A 19,070-nucleotide genomic window follows, 5' to 3' on the forward strand; every position below is an offset into this window, starting at 1 on the left:
CTTGATTTGCTAAATCCATACCGGTTCGGGAAGCAAGCATCACCATAGTTGCAACCCCAACACGAGGAGCCTATCCTGAGATTTCCAATTTGCATAAGAGCCAGAGCATAGCTATCCTATCTTTGAGAAACTTGTTTTTACACCCTTTCATTTTAGTCTTTAATGTTAGCTTAGATTAGTTTAAATCTTTCTAAAACATTTACATCTTCTTTTAAAGCTAACATCCATAAGAAAATCACCCATTTTCCTAATTTGAATATCACTTGTGTTTGCGAAAACCCTTCCCAGTGAACGATCCTAAAACCACTATGCTATAGTAGTTTGGCTACTTTAGTAATAGTATTTAAGGTATAAATTTTGTTGATACGCCTTTAAAGCTAAGCTACCATGAGTCGAATCAGCTTGTATTGAAATTAGCAGTGGCTTTGACCTATGGGTGAGATAGTAAGATGATCATATATTCCTTATGGATTGGACCACTGTTGATGGATGCCGGTAGCAATAAGTATTCTCAATAGAAGCACCATGATATCTCTTGGCATTAAGATAGTGTGTCCCCTTGGGTGATCCTAAGAACGTATGTTCATGGAAACTATGGCCATAGTAGTTCCTTAGATGGAACTTGGCATAGGCTCTTTCAAAGGTAAGATATGTCAATTTAACACACAATAGGAGGATTTTTAATTCAAGGATGGTAGAGGTAGTCTTAAAAGACTGATAGCTTGCACCTTGTTAAACTACAGACACTAATTCATGGGAAGATTGAACACAATGGATAGCAAGTCATGGACCCGAGCACTTGGTGTCTCATTGTTATTTACATAGGATATTGGAGTTCAATTGATTCTTTGTTTGGGATATTGAATCCACTTTAGAATTGGATTATGAGGGAACCGGTATTCTTATGGGCCCTAGTGGTCCTTGCTTTGAGCTCACATACCTTGTTGGCACGGATTATGAGGTTTGGATTGGCTTTAGGTTCACTTTTGTACATAAGGATATTTTGGTAATTATGCAAGGTTGCACAAAAGTAAGTGAATAAGGTCTTTGGATTGCGCTAATTGATTAATTAGTAGGCCTTGTTAGGTTAACTAATTAACTAGGACCCATTTTGGGTTAGATTAAGTGACCCAAGCCATTAGTGGACTCAAGGCACTTAAGCCAAGTAGGAAACCCTATAAATACTCCTTTAGGGGTTAAGGTTCCCATTGTTTTTTCTAGACATCCATCTTCCATCTCTGGAGAGAGAGAGAAAGAGATTCATAGCCTCTACTTTTCCTTCTGTCCCCACTGGAAGTGTGTCAAGATCAAGTTTTGAGTCATTGGGCGGAAGACTTTGGGTTTACGAGACTTCTATGATTTTGTTCTTCATCTTCATCACATGGATTTGATTCGGGAACATCCAAATCTAAGGTATGGCTTTCGTTAGCACTTTATGAATCCCTTTAAAGTTTTAAAATGCTATTTTTCCATTGTGCATAGGATTTAGAAAAAGACTAGGATAGTTATTCATGTTCCTAACCTGATCCGAGCTTAGGAAACGAAGAGATCCGAGTTTTTCCTATAAGGCAATTTACATGGAACATGCAAGGGAAGAAATTTTAGATAGATTTGAGGCTTATACCTTTGAGTGGGTGCAATATGGTATTGGGAATTCAATGGCTAGCTGAATTGGGACTCATATTGTGGGATTTCAAGAATTTAAAAATGGAATTTATTATTGATGGAAGGAAATTCGTGTTGAAAGGTACAACTATAGGTTCCAAGAAGTTAGTTTCAACAAATCAAATTTAAAAGGATTTAAGGCATATGTCTCAAGTATCTACAATTTAAATTTTCACTATACAAGGGAACGAGGAAAATAAAGTTGAAAATGAATAACATTGCAACTGTCTAACTCATTTCCAAAAGATATAACATGGAAAGATGCTTACAAGATTCAACAAAACTTTCCATAGATTCAACCTTGAGGACAAGGCTTCTTTTGATGTGGGAAGGAATGTTACAACCCCAAATAAAGGATCCCTAAGATCCTTTAATCTTTAGTTTCTATTTCTATTTAGCTTCTATTTAATTGGAGAATAAAGTATCCCTAAGATCCATCAATCTTTAGTTTTTATTTCTATTTAGTTTCCTATATAAAATAAGGAAAGTGTAATGGAGAAAAACATGAAAAAATAATCTCAATAAGAAAAATTTGTTCTCTCAATTTTGCATCTTTTCCTCATATCATAAAATTCTACCTGTGGATTTTCTCCTTTTGAAGCTCTATATGATACAAAATTAATTCTCTTTTACTCAAATTCCAAGTATGTATTTATAGAAATGGGTATGCTTTGACTCTCAATGAACACATTTTCTCAATTTTTCTTCCTACCTAAGTGGAAATAACATAAGGCCATTAAACTTGCTTTGAGATTAATTGTGGTTTTGACAAGCATTTCATCTATAATTCATTTATGCAAAACTAGGTATAGTACAAGACCTCCTAAACAAAGTTTCTGGCAGTAATGAATTGAAAAGAAGCTGGGTAAAACAAGTTTCTACTCACCATCCCAAACATTCATTTAGATGTATTGTATGGTAGAGGATTATTCTTTTATTATTGTTATTATTATTATTATTATTATTTATTATAATAATAATAATAATTATTATTCTTGTTTTCTTTTCCCTTTTAATGGTTTGTAGTAGATTCAAATGGCATTATAGAAGTAGAATTTCCTAATTTAATTTGTTGGACAAATTTGCTTTGGTTTTACTATATTTTGTGTTTTGAATACATAGAAATCGAAATATAATAAGAAAACAATTATAATGTGTTTTTAAGGGGAATTTTTTTTTTATCTTCTATTAGTAAAAATAAATAAAAAAAATCAACAACTATAATAATATAGACATTTGCAATTTTTTTAAAGTGTCTCTGTTAGGACATTGAGTTTTATTTGTATGTTGGTAATTTTGTTCCAATTTATTTTTTGCCTTAGAAATCTTTTTAGATAGTGGCTTACTTTCTATTGAAGATCAAGGATTGCTACTTGTCCAATTGGAAAGTCATAGGCACGTTTAAAAGGTTTGACTTGTGGCAAATTAGGGTTCTAAAGGGTATAAATAAGAGCATTATTCTTTTTCTGGGACTGCTCGAGCACTTGACTAGCACTCGAATGCCCAAGGTGCTCAAGCAATGGTTAAGTGTGCTTGGCCTCAAGCTCTCGAGTGTTCATGCCGATTCTACCAAACATTAGCATAATATTTACAAAGATTTCATGCAAATCCTATATGGAAACCTTGAGATACCAACTCTCTTCAGCCTCTAAGCTTGTATATACCCCATTATGACCATTCTAAGGTTAAGAGATTGATTTATTGTTGCTACTAAGAGAGAGTCTCCTGGAAAGAAAGCCTAATGAGCCACACAATTCCTAATCTCTCATTTGAAGGATTCATTCAATAATCTAGGGTTGAAAACTTGCATCCCTTCAATAAGGCTAAAGAGTATTCAATGGAGCAATTAGAGATTGTTGTATCATATACGTGGATGAAGTTGTAGGTATTGGAGGGTAAGCCTTTAGGATAAAACAACCAGGTAATTTGTGTAACTTGATCTTGTATAGTGGATTTTGATTAGTAGTCTTAGACCTTGTGGTTTTTTTATCTCCATAGTAGTGTAGGGATTTTTCATGTAAAAATCATTGTGTCCATTGCTATATCTTGTGATTATCATGATTGTTTAGATTCTATTTATCTCTAATATTATCTCATAGGGTAAAAATTGAGTATAACATATAATCTTTATTTTAGAATTCTTTTAATTACACCCATTCACCTCTCTCTTCTCTTTGGGTGTTACCCTACTAGACTTGGCTTTTTTAGTCTCAAAATCTATATTAGCATTTTTTTTTTAAGTTATAAATGGAAAAAGTTATAAACTCGAGATAACTTGTTAAAAAAGTAAGAAATAATAAAAGGACTTGTGTTAGAGCATATATAACTAATCTGCTCTAGGCTTAATATAGCTCCAATGTCAAATATGAATACTTAATTATTTATTATATTTTGAAAATAAAGTAAGTATTTTTTATATAAAAAATAAAACAACTTTTCTAGAACAACACAAGGCACTAATGCATATAGTTGGTAATAAGTTGGAGAAAGAAAATAATGTGGAGAAATAAAACAACGTGTAGAAATAAAACAACTTGGAGAGAAAGAAAATGACTAACAGAAAAGGAAATAGTGAAATTATAGAATGTAAGATAATTACACTTATTTTCATAAAAATAATATATTCTAATACATTAAATAAGAATTATTTTCCCAAAAATGTACTCCCCATGAAAATGACTTTTGTGGGTTTTTTTTATTTATTTATATTTTGTAAATAGTGCATATTTACATAATTCCCTCATAAATATAATATAATCATCTATACCTGATAATTAAGGAAATTGAAAATATTTACATACTAAGCAAGGATAATGGAAATTAAAGAGTATGTCCAAAGAGAACAAAAATATTAAAGATTAATTAAAACTCTAAAATACAAGCCTTAATCTACACATATAGGCCAACATCTTAGGACGTATTTGATTAAATAATAATAATAATGATTAAAAATATAAAAAATTATGGGTCCCATTTTTTAATTGTTTTCAATAACATAATTATAAACCCCTTAAAATTTAAAATCATTTATTCAAACCACTTTATTCATTTAGCAACAAGGACTTAATTAATCACTAAGATCAAACACAATGATTTATAATTTTTATAATTTTTTCTTCCATTACTATCATTTTCTTTTTTAAAAAATGAAGATTTCTATTGATAAATTTTTTATAATAAAATGTAACTTCTTTTAAATTAAAACCATTTATTATTAAAAAATTTATTTTAATTCATCTATGAGATTATTTTAACAAATTTGTTTAGAATTTTAATAATTTTTTTGTTTCATATTTAAAGATAAAAAATTATTATTAAATCATTTTATTCATTATAAAATTTATCTTTCTTTTCTAAATCACAATTTTTGTCATGTCCATTCATATAATAAAATTAAAATTAAAAATAAAAAAACCTAATTTAATTGATAGCACCATGGAATCTTTCCATGCACACTCATGCAGCCATCAGTTCCCACAACAGCCACGTGTCTTCCAACAAGTATATCCCCTTTCTTTGGCTCTCCATGTGTTTGTGTTCTATTTTTATTTTTTTATTTTATCTTAATTAGTAGTCCACATAACAAGCATGACAAGGATATGAGTAGATATGTCACTTCTAACACTAAACCCTCTTAAACCAAAGTGAAGTATGAATGCAATATGCAAGTCTAAATAATGGTGAAAGAATAAAAACAAAGGAGAATGCATGTAAGATGTGTATATAACTATAACTAAGGATTAAAAATGAAGGGAAAAATCATCGAGAAGGGTGAACCATGGGTGATAAGCCACTTAGTTCATCATTTGGATAAATATTAAAAGTTAAAGAGTATAAAATGTCTAGGCATGTCGTCATTTTTTTTTTACTTTTAAGTTAAATATATTCTTATTGTTGTAAATTAAGTAATGAATGTCACCACATTTATTATATTAAATTTTCATTAAAAGCCTATAAAAATGTTTCCTATCCCCTGTAAAATTCATCATAAGCAAAGAAAGAAATTTTCTTTCTCTCTTATTTTATTTTTATTTTTTATTCTCCATATCTTTCATTCTTTCAACTCTCTTAATTCTCTTTTATGATTCCTTCCTTTCCATTATATATTATTATCAAAATAATATATAGTTGTTCTCTACTTTTATTTGCGTTGCATTTATCCTTCTTTTACAACACGTTATTAGCACGAATTGCTTTGAAAGTAATTCTCGTATCTTAAACTTGAAGTTATTTATATAGAATAAAATTTTACATATTTATATTGCAATTGTTAAATTCATTTAATTTGTGTTATATATTATTAAAAGTTATAAGCAAATTATTTGATTTTGATTGTAATCAAAAGTCATACCAATGCTATTAATTTATAACTAATTCTATTAATATTGTTTTGTCATATATCTAAAGTTAATTAATAATGTCAAGTCTCACAAAACTTGAATTTGTGGCACTTGACATTTCGGGAAAGAACTATCTATCTTGGATCCTTGATGCTAAAATACATCTTGATGCAATGAATCTTGGAGCTACGATTAAAGAAAGAAATCAAGCATCCTTGTAGGACTACTAAAAAACGTTGATTTTCCTTCGTCATCATCTCTATAAAGGTTTTAAAAATGAGTATCTTATAGTAAATGACGTTTTTACTCTATGGAGTAATTTGAAGGAAAGATATGACCACCAGAAAGTTGTGATTCTCCCAAAAGCTCGATATGATTGGATGCACTTGAGGTTGTAGGATTTTAAAACTATTAGTGAATATAACATAACTCTACACTTTTCAAAATCAACTCTCAATTAAAGTTGTGTGGAGAAAAAATCACAAAAGAAGAAAAAACTTTATTATATTTCATGCCTCGAATGTGATCTTACAACAGTAATACCAAGAGCGTAGATTTAAAAAATACTCTGAATTAATATCATGTCATCTTGTTACCGAACAAAATAATGAGCTTTTGATGAGAAATCACTAGTCTCATCCAATTGGATCTTAACCATTCCTTGAAGTGAATGCAATATCATCCCAAACTCGTGGACATGGACGAGGACAAGGAAATGGTCGTGGTCGTAAAAGGAATCCCTAATATAATGGTTATTATGGTAATAATTCCTCAAATCCTCATAAAAGGAAAGCTTCATTACACCTCCAGAAGTGAAATAATATTGAGGCAAAACAAGAAAATGGGAAATGTTTGCAAGATAAACCTCTAAAGAACCATGAGAATAATTGTTATAAATGTGGTCTAAATGGTCATTGATTGCATACCTATTGTATACTCAAAAATTTGATCGACCTTTACCAAGCATCAATAAAAGCAAAAGGAAAAAAGATAGAGATGAACTTTACCTATGGTGATGGATTGGACCTAACCTACTATGACATTGATTTCTTTGGAGGTCTTAGTGAAAAAACATATTATTTAATAAATGATAAGAATGCTAACATTGATTGGTGTTACTTTATATATCAAATAATATATTATTATGTCTTATATTTATATCTGATTATTACATTTTCTTTTATATTGTTATTTATAATATTATGCCTTGTTTTTTTAATATTAGTTGTATCTAAAATCCACACGTTATTTGGTCTCAAGATGACTGAGGATGATGTATGTCTCGTAGATTGTGAAACCACATACACAATTCTTCGAGATAAAAGATATTTCCTTGAATTAACATTGATAAAAGCTAATGTATGTACCATAATTAGTATTACAAACTTAGTTGAAGACTCTGGAATAGGAAACATAATGCTACCAAATGGAACTAGATTTCATATAAATGATGCTTTATATTCTAGAAAATCCATAAGAAATTTGCTCACTTTTAAATATATCCGCAGAAATGTATATCATATTGAAACTATGAATGAAGATAATGTAATTATCTTTACATTACTTCCATTATATTTGGCCAGAAGCTTATAATTGAAAAACTCTCGGCTTTCTCCTCTAGGTTGTATCATACAACTATAAAGCCTATTGAATCATATTTTGTCATGAACCAGAAGTTCAAAAACCCAAAAGTTTGTCTTTTGGCATGAGAGACTAGGTCACCTAGGGTTTTCAATGATGCATCAAATAATCAAACACTCACATGGGCATCCACTAAAGAACCTGAAGAGTCTTTTGCATAATGAATACTCATGTGCTGCTTGTTCACAAGGTAAATTGATAGTCAAACCATCTTTTACTAAAGTCATATTTGAGTCACTAGTCTTTTTAGAAAGAATACATAGGAACATAAGTGGGCCTATCCATCCACCATGTGAACCAATTCTTTATTTTATGATCTTAATATATGCTTCTCCCAGGTGGCACATGTTTGTCTCCTTTTTACATGTAATGTTGCCTTTGCTAGACTCCTATCACAAATGATCAAATTATGAGCACAATTCCAATGTTATCCTATTAAGATAATATGTCTTGATAATGTTGGCGAATTTACTTCTCAAACATTCATTGACTACTATCTATTGGTAGGGATAAATATTGACTATCTTATTGCTCATACTCATACCCAAAATGGTTTAGCAAAATCCTTCATCACACGTCTCCAATTAATAACTCGATGATTCATGCCCAGTCGGGTCTTTTAATCAAAAAATATTTATAAATCCTATGACCTCATACTAGCGTAGCAAAGCTACTATAGTATAGCAGCTCTAGGGTCGAACTCTAGGATGGGTTTTCACTCTACCAGTGATAGACTCAAGATTAGAAATTGAATCTGATGATTTCCTTTGTCAAAAACTTAAAGTTTAAAAGAAAATAAAATTTTTTTTGAAAGTAGTGTTTGAAACTAAACTAACATAGAACTAGGTAAAAATGGAAGAAAGAAAGTCTCCCGGAGCTAAAGATTGCTAGGATCAAGTTCAGAATGCAAAGTGGGAAATTCCGGATTTTGTTCCTCACATTGGGGACAACAACATAAAGGATGGTTGTTTCCCAAACCGGTATAGGTTTAACAATGAAGATTTAATCCATAAAAAGTCAATAGAAATGGTAGTCAAGTTCCATTAATGGCTTTAGACACTATGGGTCTTCACCTTGAGCCACTTTCCAATGGCTCGTACATGATAACTAATAGTCTTATGTGGATCTAGCAATAAGTATCCACAGAGACCTAAAAGCTTACCATGTATTAGCCATTCAAAGTGATTCTAAGGGATTTAAAGCAAAACTTTAGATTTAAAAGCCATTTATGAACTCCAACTACCTATATTTAAAGCACGAGGGTTTTCCACTTTTGCATCTGGACTTTTCACCTAGCTTCCTTCACTCCAACAAACCAAAGGTTTAGCCTCTCATCCTCTGGGAAAACATCCTCAGAGATTGTTTGGCTTCCAAGAAAATATAATTAAAAATGAGAAGGTAAAGTAGAGCAAAGGCTCTGTATTTTACTTCCTTGCAAAACTGTACAAAAGTTTTGTTGTCTCTCCTCTCTGTCCCCTGAGAACAGGCTCCCAAGAGATATATATAAGGAAAAATTACAAAAATAATATATAAAAGGTTATTTATCCTTTTGCCAAACTTAATAGCTAAGGAATCCTATAATTGGCGGGCTACAAGGAGATTTTGGGGATTTAGATAACAAATATCTAAAGCAAAATATCTCAAAATATCCCAAAATATCGATGGAAAATATCAGGAAGCTTCAAGAGAACATAACAGCACTGTGCAGAATGGCTGCTCTCCCATCCGGCGTCAGAATTCCAAAACGTGAACATTCGGGTGGAAAGTGCGCGGCAGCCGGGTGTAAATGGCGGCAGCCGGGTGCAAAATGACAGCGCGCATCCGGGTGCAAATGGCGGCAGCCGGGTGCAAAATGGCAGCGCACATCCGGGTGTAAATGGCGACAGCCGGGTATAAAATGGCGGTAGCCGGGTGCAATTCCTACCCGGATATGTTGTCCGGATGCCCTCCAATGGTGTATCCGGACGCCTTGTCCGGGTATACTCCTTGCATGGATTCCAAAGAACTCTCCTCAGTCTCATATTGCTTTGGTGATAAAAAAAACTATCAAAACACCAAAACTTAACACATTTTTTATTAGAATTGATTGCAAGGGTCCTTAACATGCCAATTGAGTTAAAAAGTGATAACTACTACTCAAAAGTGTTTAAAATAGTTAATTAAAAGCTATGAAATATCACTTTTTGAGTAGTAATCACTCCCCCCAACCGACATATTGCTAGTCCCTTAGCAATAAATGAGAGAAAAATAAAAATAAAAATAAAAATAAACAGTACTATAATTTACAACATCATGCTTGATAAAAAAAACAATTTTCAAGTGGCATGATGATCTAACTCTCACATGGAACATTAAAGAAATAGAACTCAAAATTCAACAAGAGTTGTCAAATAACTTATCTAATCACAATTCTTAAAGAGAAGGCATTATGCAAATTTAAGCTTTAAAAGAGTTTCCACTCCCAAATGGTCAAACCTTACTCTTCCATAAAAATCTAAGTGTTATTTATTAGTTTCCGAATATAGTATGTTGAACTAATCTCTCCCCCCAACCTAGTTCTCTTTCAAAGCTTAGCAAACTAATCAACCTCCAATAGGCTAAGAACGCACCTCTTTTCTAACAAAAAAAAAAAATTCATGGTAGGAGTACAAGGCTAAAGGTATTTTTTTCTAAATTGTCCATGTAACGGGGGTCCATTGATGACTCCCAACCAATTAAGGTTTAGGGCATCAAGTTTTAAGGATCTTTCAACCACTAACTCCTCGGATTTTGCCCCGGACTTTTGAGAATGAATTTCAATACCCAAGCACCTACAGTATGTTAAACTCCACCTATTCACCCTTGTAACGAGCATTGAGGTCGGTGACTCCCAACCAATTAAGGCTTAGGGCACCAGGTTTTAAAGATTTTCACCATATACCCCTCAGACCTTGCTCGGGTTTCAAGGCAACCAAACATTTTTCTTTTCTTCTTTTTCAAAGGCTTATTGGCCTTTTATAAGGTGTCCCAACACTATTAAATGAGGTCAAAGGTACCAAGTCTAAAATTTCTTAAGTTAAGAGGGAAATAGTTTTTCATCTTATACTCGGAACCTATTGTGCACAGTGTGTGAATAGCTTAAAGTGGAAGACATAAGTTTGAATTCAATAGAAATTTCAACAATTCATCAACTTTAATAAACATAATACAAACTCTAAGTCAAATGAAAAGACAAAAATTCAATTTCTCCCATTTCATTTTGAAAATTTTTCCTTAATAACCATGGAGAGTAGAATAAAAACTAAAAAATTTTAAAATTAAGCAAAAAGCAACTAAATTACCAAAATAACTTAGCATTAATAACAAAAACTTCCTTCCTCAACTCTCCCCCCAACCAAGCTGAACATTGTCCTCAATGTGACAAAGCGATTAAAAAATAGGGAGGAAGTGGTACCTCCTGAGTAACATGGAGTCTGAATGGACAGGAGAAACTAATAAAGGGAGAGGAGTGATCGTATGATCAAGTAGTAGGCTCCTCTGGTGGATAGGAGGGGTCCTCAGCTGCAACTGTGGAAGGTACCGCTACAGGTGTGGCATCATCAGTTGGATCAAAGTCATCAGCTGGAGCAAAAGGCTCTGAGGACACAGGAGAAACAGGTGGAGCTGGTGGTAAAAGACCGAGGTGCTGCTGAATCTCACGGAGAATGAGAGTTTGCTGGTCCTGCCGAAGTTGGAGGTGGTCCATCCGGTCCATAATGGCCGTCTGAGTAGTAGTCAGAGTCTGGAAAGAAGCAAGCAAGTCAAAAATAAAAATCAAAACATGCATATACACAAGAAAAAAAAAACACTAGATTAAACTAAAATCAACGCAAAAGGAAACAAAAAGAGGATGAACTTTTTAGTCTTTGAAGAGACTAAGTTCAACCATGAACTGAGTGTTTTCATGTTAGAGGTGGATCAAGGAGGATGAATTCCTCCTTGTCTCGGGAAAATGATTCCATATAGGGCTTGAGACGATGCCCATTCACTTTGAAAGTTCAAGTGCTCTTGAAGTTGAGTAGTTCCACTACTCCATTTGATTGCGCGTCATGAATTATGAAAGGACCCGTTCACCTTGATTTCAATTTTCCCGGAAAAAGATGAAGTTTAGAGTCATAAAGCAGACTTTTTGTCCCTTGGTAAAATTCTTCTGATTTACCAACTGATCATGCCATTTCTTTAACCTCTCTTTTGCAATTTTTGAATTGAGGTAAGCATCATTCCTCATTTCCTCCAATTCGTTCAAATCCAAACATCTCTTTAACCCGGCTCTTGTCAAATCCATGTTGAGCTTCTTGATTGCCCACCATGCTTTATATTCAACCTCCACTAGGAGATGGCACGCGTTGCCATAAACAAGACGATAAGGAGACATTCCAAGAATGGTCTTATAAGCGGTCCTATAAGCCCATAACGAATCCAGGAGATTAATAGACCAATCCTTCCTATTCACATTCACCACCTTCATCAGTATATTCTTGATTTCCCGGTTGGCTAACTCAACTTGGCCACTTGTTTGAGGGTGACAAGGTGTAGCTACCTTGTGCTTGACCCCATATTTGACTAGAAGAGTCTCAAAACGCTTGTTGTAAAAGTGGGTTCTTCCATCACTGATAATGGCCTTAGGCACTCCAAACCTTGAAAAGATGTTCTCCTTGAGAAATTTGAGAACCACCTTATGATCATTGGTCCTACATGGGATTGCTTCTACCCACTTAGAGACATAATCTACTCCCACCAAAATGTAGGAGTGTCCAAATGACATTGGAAATGGTCCCATGAAGTCTATCCCCCAAACATCAAAGACATCCACTATCAAGATGGGGTTCAAGGGCATCATATTTTGGCATGTTAGCTTCCCAAGCCTTTGACACCGATCACATCCCTTCCACATAGAGTGGGCATCCTTGAAAAGAGAGGGCCACCAAAAACCTGATTGGACCACTCTCATGGCTGTTTTCTAGGAAGCAAAAGGACCTCCACATGCACTATCATGACAATGGGATAGAATTTCTGATTGCTCTTGTTCAGGAACACATTTCCTTATGATTTGATCCGCACAATATTTAAAGAGAAAAGGCTCCTCCCAATAATAGGCATGGATCTTAGCAAAGAAATGCTTCTTGTCTTGGGCACTCCACTCACTTGGGACTTCTCCAGTAACCAAGTAATTTGCAATGTGAGAATACCATGGATCTACCTCTATTGACATGAGAGACTCCTCAGGGAAGTCATCATTGATAGGTAGACCATGTGAGTCATGTGCTATCACAAGTCTTGACAAGTGGTCAGCTACCACATTTTCTACTCCCTTTTTATCCCGGATTTGGAGATTGAATTCTTGAAGCAAAATGATCCATCTTATCAATCTTGCCTTGACATCTTGCTTGGTTAGCAAGTACTTAAACGCAGAATGGTCAGTGAACACCACTATAAAGGACCCTACCAAATAGGCACGAAACTTATCCAAGGCAAAAACTATTGCCAACAACTCCTTCTCAGTAGTTGTGTAGTTCCTTTAAGCCTCATTCAAAGTTTTGTTTGCATAATAAATCACATAGGGCTTTCCATATTCTCTTTGCCCCAAAGCAGCCCTCATAGTAAGATCACTTGCATCACACATTACCTCAAAAGGTAATTTCCAATTTGGGGCTCTCACTATTGGTGCAGTTGTGAGGAATTGCTTCAGTTCCTCAAAACTCTTCTGACATTTCTCATCCCACACAAACTTGGCATCCTTTACCAAGAGTTCACAAAGAGGTTTTGAGATTTTTGAGAAATCCTTAATGAACCTCCTATAGAACCCGACATGTCCTAGGAATTGCCTAATTCCTTTAACATTTGTGGGAGGTGGCAACTTAACAATTAGCTCCACCTTTGCCTTATCCACCTCAATACCATTCTTGGAGATTATATGTCCTAAGACAATTCCTTGTTGTACCATAAAATGGTACTTCTCCCAATTTAGCACTAGGTCTTTCTCAATACATCTTTGGAGAACAGCTTCTAAATGCAACAAACACTCCTTATAAGAACCTCCATATACAGTGATGTCATCCATGAAGACTTCCATGATGCGCTCCACCATATCACTGAAGATGCTTAGCATACATCTTTGGAAAGTTGCAGGTGCATTACATAGACCAAAGGGCATCCTCCTATAGGCAAAAGTACCAAAGGGGCAAGTGAAGGTTATCTTTTCTTGATCTTCCAAATCAATCTCTATTTGGAAGTACCCCGAGTAACCATCCAAAAAATAGTAGAAAGGATGCCTTGAGACTCTCTCAAGGACTTGGTCCATGAAAGGCAATGGGAAATGGTCCTTCCTAGTTACTGAATTCAACCTCCTATAGTCTATACACACCCTCCATCCTGAGGTAAGACGTGTAGAGACTTCCTCCCCTTTCTCATTCGGGATCACAGTAATTCCAGATTTCTTTGGGACTACTTGGGTTGGGCTCACCCACAAGCTATCTGAAATAGGATATATGATTCCTGCTTGAAGTAGCTTCAGAACTTCACCCCTTACCACCTCTTGCATGTGAAGATTCAACCACCTTTGGGGCTGCCTCACTGGTTTTGCATCTTCCTCCATGTAGATATGGTGGGTGCATACCAAAGGGCTAATCCCTTTCAGATCAGAAATTTGCCATCCAATGGCCTTTTTGCATTTTCTGAGGACTCCCAAAAGACTATCCTCTTGATCACTTGTGAGAGTTGAAGAAACCACCACTGGACATTTCTCATCTTTCTCCAAATATGCATACTTCAAATCAACAGGAAGCGGCTTCAAAACTAGCTTTGGAGAGTCCTCCTCATTGAACAAGGGTAAGATCTCTTCCCTTCTCCTCCAAGGAGACATGATGGCTAATGATTCATGCCCAATTGGTGTCTCAGTTGATTCGTGTCCAGCTGGTGCTCCTTGATTGAGGAAGTAATCAACAAAATTTATAACCTATTACACCATATACTAGGATAGCAAAGAAAAAGCTACTATAGCATAGTGGCTCTAGGATCGTTCACTGGGAAGGGTTTCCAAATTACAAATGATACCAATTCAAAGTGAATTAGTACTTTTTCATTTCAAGGTTAGCTCAAGAAATAAAACAAAAACTTTGATAGGTAAAGATTTAGATTTAAAATGACTACAAAGCAAGTGATGGAAATTACTTAGGAAGAAAAACATTCCTTGGAGGGTCAGGTTCACTGGGGAGGTTCCTCATACAAAAGACATAGCTTCGGTCAGTTGGTTCATTTCCTCGCGTTAGAGAATCAACATATAGTCAATTCTCTAACCGGTGTTGTACAGATACATCCTTTAATTAGATTTCAGCTTTAATTCTCTCGCTGATGCAACTTGCAATGGTTCAAGCCTCTCACTATGCCTTAATCATTCAAGATGATCTTTAACCTTGGACTTCCCTTCTCAAGCTCGCAAGAGATAACTAATGGATGTCTCCTTGGAGTCCAAAAGCTTACCAAGTGTTGGCAATTCCAGAAAATCCTACCTTCAAGTCACCTCCCCAGAGGCTCGCAAGGGGTAAACTAGTGCATCTTCATGGTTGGAGATCACTTGCCTTACCAAGTGTTGGCCCAGGTGACTCTAAGGTGTTTTAAGTTAACTAAAAACATAGAAATCACTAAAGGATTTCACTTCCTCTTCATTCATGGCTGAAACCACAAAGCTTTGCATTCTTGCACTTGGAACCTTTCCCGGCAACCTTAGTTCCAAGGAACTAAAGGTTTAGTTACACATTCTCTGGGGAAACTTCTTCAGAGAGTGCATAACCTAGAGAAAATGAAAAATACAAAGTGAGAAGATAAGGCAAAACAAAGGTCCTGAATTTTACTTGCTTTCAAAATTTTACAAAAGGGTTCCTCGTTCATTACAGGCTCTCCAAAGCTATTTATATGAAAAATTACAATACTAATTATTACATGGATATTTAGTCTTTTTCCTAACTTAAAAGCTAAGGAAACTTATAATTGGTGGCTTACAAGGAGAATTTTGGGATTTAGACAACAAAAATCTGATGAAAAATATCTCGAAGTGTCGGTCGTAAATATCGGGAAGCACTAGGGACCATTTCGCAGGTGCAACCGAGGTCTGCGAGATTTCGCAGATGCACACAAAGGGCTGTGAAATTACTTCGCAGCAAACGGCTGATTTCGCAACGCTGCGAAGTGGTCTTTCAGCTTGTGGTATTCGGCTTCCATCGTGATGGGAAACTTCAGGGGGGAATTCACAGCACTGTACAAAAAGGCTGCGAAATCATCTCGCAACAAAAGGGTGATTTCGCAGCGCTGTGCAAAATTCTTCCTTCAGCTTGGAGTAATCGGCTTGCAATGGCTGTAACTCCTTCATTTCAACTCCAAATTGCGTACCGTTTGAAGCATTGGATTGTTGACTTCCTGAGCTTCGAAAAGAAATATAGAATGCATAAATTGGACTTCAGGAAGTGCTCCAAAAGTGTCTGACATGAATGTCATCAAGAATGCTTCATGGCAGATTTCTCTTTGCTTCTCCTCCTTGCATTCCGGATTTGCTTATGGAAAAGGACTTCAAAGCTTTGGTTCTTCATGAATTTGAGCTTCAAATTGATTTTCCAAAGATTCCACATAACTCTCCTCAATCTCGGATTGCTTTGGTGATCAAGAAGCTATCAAAACACCAAAACTTAACACAATTTGATTAGAATTGATTGCAAAGGTCCTTAATATGTTAATTGGGTTAAAAGGCAATAACTACTACTCAAAAGTGTTTAAAAGAGTTAATTATAAACTATGAAATAGCACTTTTTGAGTAGTAATCAGCTAACACATCAGAGGGTTCAGGTAACCCTTCTTCAAGCACTCCTAGGCTTTCATTCAAGTTCTCTTCTAAATTCTTGTCACAATGCTCTTCAACCAAAGTGTTGATCAAGCACACCTCCTCCAATCCTTCATCCTCTTCGGGGTGAAGATGCCTCTTGCATAGGTGGAATATGTTTTGTTCCAAGGTCATGTTTCCAAATGTGAGCTGCATCACCCCATTCCTACAATTGATGATGGCATTGGAGGTAGCTAGGAAAGGTCTCCCAAGGATGATTGGCACATAATTTGCTTCCATAACAGCGGGATCAGTATCAAGCACCACAAAATCCATGGGATAGTAGAATTTGTCCACTTGAACTAGAACATCCTCTATCACCCCCCTTGGAATTTTGACTGACCTATCAGCTAAGGAGAGAGTGATGGTTGTGGGCTTCAATTCTCCAAGTCCATGTTGCTTATACACAAAGTATGGGAGCAAATTCACACTTGCCCCCAAGTCTAGTAAAGCCTTCTCCACTTGTGTCCCTCCAATGTTGACTGAAATGGTGGGACATCCCGGATCTTTGTACTTAACTGGAGACTTACACTGAATGATGGCACTTACTTGCTCAGTGAGGAATGCCTTCTTTGTCACATTTAACCCTCTCTTGACCGTGCACAAGTCCTTTAAAAATTTTGCATATGTGGGGACTTGCTTGATCATATCAAGTAAGGGTATATTCACCTTCACTTATCTCAAAACTTCAAGAATTTCTGATGAATTCTTGATTCCCTTCTTTCCATGTAAAGCTTGAGGAAAAGGGGGAGGCATGTGTTTCTTCATCATATCCTCTTTAATCACTATCCTTGGCTTTTCTTCAATGCTTGGATCAGATGCATTTTTCTTCCCACTCTTCTCTTCTTGGTTATTGCTCTCTTTAACCAAGGTTCTCCTTGACATGAGTTCTTCATCTTGCCTCACCTTAGGCAAGGGTTGATCAACCTCCTTCCCACTCCTCAAGGTGATCACAACTTTGACCTCCCTCAACTTTGAAGACTCCCCATCTTGGGTTTCAACTTCATAAACACCCTTTGGATTTTGGCTTGGTTGAGAGGGAAACTTTCCTTTCTCATTCACTGTGTTGAGGTTGGTAAGCCTAGAGATGGAGTATTGAATATTATCTATCTTCTGAGAGAGATCATTTTGCATTCCATCCATTCTCTTAATTTGAGAACTCTCAACATTTTCAATCTTTTGGTGCAATTGGGAGTTGATTGCCTTTTGTTCACCCACAAAGTCACCCGTGACTTTACTTAGGTTCACAATGGCTTGCTCCATTGAAGAGGTTTGTTCAGGTGCCTGGGTTTGGGCTTGTGGTTGGTATGGAGGTGGCCTTGGTTTCTAAGAAAAATTTGGATGGTTTATCCAGCTTGAATTATAGGTGTTTCCATAAGGTGCATTGTTGTTGGGCCTAAATTGCCCCACAACATTGGCTTGATCACCTAACATCTCCCTCACAGCTAGGATGGTTGGGCACTTATCTACCACATGATCACATGATTGGCAAATGGTGCATGGCATGGCATGGGCTTGTGTCTCGGAAATGGCTTGGACTTCATGCATTTTTTTCAACTCAAGTTCTTCCAACCTCCTTGCCACTGTTGCCACCTTAGCTTTCATGTCCATGTCTTCACTTAACATGTACATTCCACCCTTTGGATTTACAGGAGCTTTCATCCTTCCCATTTCTCTTGAGTTGGGCTCATCCCATCCTCTTGACACCTCAAATACATAACTTAAAAAGTCCATGGCTTCTTCCGGATTCTTACTCATAAACTCTCCCCCACACATGGTTTCAAGAATTTGCTTCATGGAGGAAGACATCCCATCATAAAAATAGCTCACCAAGAGCCATGTATCAAAGCCATGATGAGGACAAGCATTGATGGCCTCCATATACCTTTCCCAACATTCATAGAACTTCTCATTTTCTTTTGCAGAAAATTTTGAGATTTGTCTCTTCAACCCATTGGTCCTATGGGTGGGGAAAATTTTCTTCAAAAATTCGGCCTGAAGATCAACCCAATTCTTTATGCTCCTTGGCCTTAAAGAGTTAAGCCATATTTTTGCCTTGTCCTTCAAAGTAAAAGGGAATAGCTTGAGTCTCATCAAGTCTATTGAAGCTCCTCCCTCTCTAAAAGTATTGCACACCTCCTCAAACTCCTTGATGTGGGCATATGGGTTCTCACTCTCCATTCCATGGAAATTTGGTAGAAGGGGCACAATATGGGGCCTTATAATCAGCTGCTCAAGAGGAGGTACGATGCATAAGGGTGCACTCATCCTTGGTGGGTGCATTCTATCCCTCATGGATAGATATGCATTTGGATTATCCCCTGGTTCGTGTTGAGAATTCTGATCCTCTTGTGGAGGGTCCATGATGTTTACATAGATATCCAACTCTGTGTCTTGACGATTCTCTATCCTTATTAGTCTTCCTTCTTGGTCCCGAATCCAATAGGGCATTCACAAGTTACAACTTCCCTGAAAACAAAACAAAGACAACAAAAACAAAAGAAAACTAGAAAAAAGTTAAGGTTAGAAAAAAAAAT

The 19,070-nt window shown here is 35.8% G+C and overlaps 1 non-coding gene across 1 annotated transcript; it reads left to right on the plus strand.

Annotated features, from left to right (window-relative positions):
• The first annotated feature begins 18,379 nt into the window (after nt 1–18,379).
• On the plus strand, nt 18,380–18,486 carry LOC132253492 (small nucleolar RNA R71). The gene has a single exon (XR_009465341.1). It is a non-coding gene; the product is annotated as a small nucleolar RNA R71 (small nucleolar RNA).
• Nucleotides 18,487–19,070: the final 584 nt, after the last annotated feature.

Source organism: Vitis vinifera, chromosome 19, assembly GCF_030704535.1.
Source record: "Vitis vinifera cultivar Pinot Noir 40024 chromosome 19, ASM3070453v1".
Lineage (NCBI taxonomy): Eukaryota > Viridiplantae > Streptophyta > Magnoliopsida > Vitales > Vitaceae > Vitis > Vitis vinifera.